The sequence below is a fragment of the Octodon degus genome, unplaced genomic scaffold (assembly GCF_000260255.1).
Source record: "Octodon degus isolate 3935 unplaced genomic scaffold, OctDeg1.0 scaffold00032, whole genome shotgun sequence".
Lineage (NCBI taxonomy): Eukaryota > Metazoa > Chordata > Mammalia > Rodentia > Octodontidae > Octodon > Octodon degus.
The window spans coordinates 4,928,696-4,932,260 of record NW_004524608.1 but is presented as its reverse complement, the minus strand read 5'-3'; the positions used below and the strand labels follow the sequence as shown (position 1 = coordinate 4,932,260).

General features: G+C 54.1%; 1 pseudogene; it reads right to left on the bottom strand.

The window, feature by feature from the left end:
- Window positions 1–1,168: 1,168 nt before the first annotated feature.
- On the bottom strand, window positions 1,169–2,754 carry LOC111816416 (annotated as a pseudogene).
- Window positions 2,755–3,565: the final 811 nt, after the last annotated feature.

Genomic DNA, 3,565 nt, shown 5'->3' with positions numbered 1-3,565 from the left:
GTTTTCCTTTGAATGTGATCTGCTTCTTTTCTCTAGTGGCTTTCAGTAGATTATTCTTGTGCTGAATTTCTGGGATCTTGACTCTTATATGTCTCGGTGTTTTTTAATTGGGTTGAGGTTCCTTGGCATTCTGTATGCTTCAGTTACCTGAATGTGAGATTATTTCCTCATATTTGGGAAGTGTTCTGCTATTACTTCTGCCTATATTTTTTAAATGTCATTTTTATCGACTCCTTCTTTTTCACAGTGATAGCCTCGTAGTGCAAAGTCTGTGTTTCTGAGTGCTGTTAATTCAGACAGAATACTGCCCAGGGTGGGTACAGAGAAGGGTGGGTGGGGGTGTTTGGTCTTGCCCTGGACCTCTGCATCCTGAGTGCTCTCTGGTCGGTAGACACTGAAAGCTGTTCTGTCAGGGGCTCTATGGGGTGAAGGCACAGTTCTGAGTGGTAAGGTAGCAGGACCATGGCCACCACCCTGCATTCGTCCTGCAGTCTTAGGTCCCTCAAACAGATACCACCATCACTGAACTGCAGAGGAGGAAGAGACCACAAACCCAAGCCTGACCAGCCAGATCTATGTGTCGAGCTGCTCACACCAGGAGCAGCTCTCTGCTAGGGCAGGGAAAGCACACCAGCCAGACAGGCAGAGGGTCAGTGAAGCCTGGGCCAGAACCATCCTCTATGCCCAGGAACGCACCCCATACTGGCACACATGCATACCTTCCTGCACAACATACACACATGTACACCCATGCACAATTGCATACATGCATGGAGACTGAAATGCAGAGACAGTGTTGGCAATTTAGAGGCACAGAGTGAAATTGTGGTTCAAGCAGGCTCCAGCCCCAAAAGGCTATGTGCCATCTCCTGGGGGGGGGGTGCATTTACATCACAGAGTGGCATACACTGGGGGTCACCGTGACACCAGTGGGCGGAGGGCATGTGGAATGGTGGGAAGACACCAGGCTCATCTCCTTCCTCCTGGCATGACAGGCCTTGGCTTGGTTGTAGCTCAGCAGGGACTACAGCCCCTGGCTGAGCCTCAGTTTTCAACAGCCATCAGCCAGGCTGTCTGGAGAAAACCTCAGGTCAGTCCAGCAGTCCCCAGTGCCCTGCTCACATACCTCATGGGCAGCTGACAAATATCCAAAGGGTACCTGTGGGCATCAGGCTCCAGGGCTCAGGGATGGGGCCTGGTGGGCCATACCTGGGGCAGAGTATCAGGTCCACCGTGACCTCAGGGGCTGGCGGGGACAGATCAGGGCCAGGAGTGAGACCTGGGGCTGACAGGCTGGCACCAGATCCAGAAGAACCACCTTGGCTGGCTTAGGGAATGCAGGAGAGGCCCGCAGGGTGGACCTGGTTGGCCCAGATGTGATGGATGTTCAGGGATAGGAAGTAATGGCTGGGGTTTTGAGAGGCTGGCTTGAACCCAGAAGGGATCACAGGGGCTGGCAGGACTGGCCCAGGGGGGACCTGCGGGGTTGGCTGTGCTGACATGGGGTTAGGAGTGCCCGCCAGGGGCAGCAGCACTGGCATGAAAGGGAGGTGGTGGGCTGTAGGCGTGGGCGCAAGGTGAGGAGTGACCATGGGGGCTGGCACCGTGGGCAGTAGGCTAGTAGGGACCACAGTGCCTGGCAGCACTGTCCAGAGGAAGCCCTACAAGGCTGGCCAAGGAGACAGGGAGTAGTCCATGAACACAGAGACCGGCAGCAGTGCCACAGGGACCGCAGTGGCTGGCAGAGGTGACATGGGGCCAGAAGGGACCACAGTGGCCGGCAGTAGTGCCATGGGGCCAAGAGGGACCGCAGTGATCGACAGCAGTGCTGTGGGGCCAGGAGAGACCTCAGGCACTGGCAGCGCTGCCGGGATGCAGGGAATACCCCAAGCAGCCTGTGGGGCTGGGCCAGGCGAGGCCGCTGGGCATGGCAGAGCTGATCTGGGACTGGAAGCCACTGCTGGGGCTGGCGGTGCTGACTGGGGCCCAGAAGTGACCACTGGGGCAGGCTGCTCTGAGCTGGGGGTGGCCGTTGGGGCTGGCACGACTGCCCGGGCTCCGGGGATGACCAACGGGGCTGGCAGCGCTGACACGGGACTGGGAGGGACCACTGGGGCTGGCTGGGCTGGTGCTGCTGGTCGTGCTGGGCCGGGCCATTCTGGTGCCAGGGGTTGGCTGGGAGCGGCCCCCCCTTCTGGGGAGCACACCTGCTTGGAGGGCAGTAGTGGGACTTTCCTGGTTGCTCCATCACAGGCAGGCTCCAAGTCCTGCCCAGGGCTGCTGGCTTCCAGGGGCTGCCTGCTCTCACTGGGCTCTGAGGCTGGGCAGTTTTCTGTTTCCCGGGCCTTCTTGATGAGGCGACACTCCCACTTCTCCTTCCGCTCATGTGGCTTCCGGGCCAAGTCCTTCTCCAGCGCCTCCAACTTGCTGAAGATGGCCATAGGGAAGCCATTGATGACCTCCTCCTCCTCCTGCGCGCTGGTCTCCCAGCGGCGGTGGCGCAGAGGTGGCGCGCTGTGCAAGCCTGCGTTTTCCTTGCCGGGGCTGGGTTCAGGCTCGTTGCTGGACAACCGGCTGCGCGGGTGTCGCGGGCAGCTTCCCGGCGCCGGCCGCGGTCGCGCAGCGCGCGGGAGCGCGGGCTCTGCGGGACTTTGGCCTCCATGGCCGTGCCGTGCGCGGTGACCTTGGCGCCGCCGCCTACTAAGCTGTTCCATCTGGCTGCGAGGGCGCCGGCGGGCTCGGGCGGCTGGGCGGGCATGCGGGCGCCAGCGCTCAGCGCCGGATCTGTGTTTTTTTTTTTTTTTTTTTAAACTCTGTTGGAGATTTGTTTGTTTTTTTATGCGCAGAAACTTTTCAATAAGATGAGCACCCAGATGTTGATTCCTTGAAGTATTTCTCATGTAGTTTGGCTTTTGTTCATGAACTCTCTACCTACCCTTATGTCTTTACGATTTCTGCCTACATTTTCCTCCAGGAGATTTAACCCTTATCCTTATTAAGGATGTCTGGTTAGCAAAGAGGTATCTTGTGATAAGGTAACACCAATAAGATAGAAAACAACAGAAAGACATTTTCATGTTGTAAAAGGAAGGACAGTTTAAGTACCAAAAGATCCTTTAAAGACTTCTCCAAGTATACCTTCTCTAACTGCAATGGAACACCCATCTCTGACAAAACAAAACAGAAGGAGGATATAACTAAAGGATCATTTTGTTGTGAAAAAATACCTGTATATACAAGATAGGATAGACATACAGCTACTTTCTCTTAGTTCATTGAGAAGAAATGTTTGTACTAATATTGATTAGACAAGATATCATGTCTACATCTTGTCCTCTGAATAAATACATTTATTTATTTATTTATTTATTTATTTATTTAGTGGACCTGGGGATTTGAACTCAAGCCCTTGCACTTGCCAGGCAAGCACTCTGCTGGGCCATCTCTCTGACTAAATAAATACTACAAAAACAACAATATGCAATGTATTAATTATTGTAACTGTCCTATTAACATGTTTTGAAACTGTTTCATTGCTATTTTATATTTTTTTCTCATTAAAATG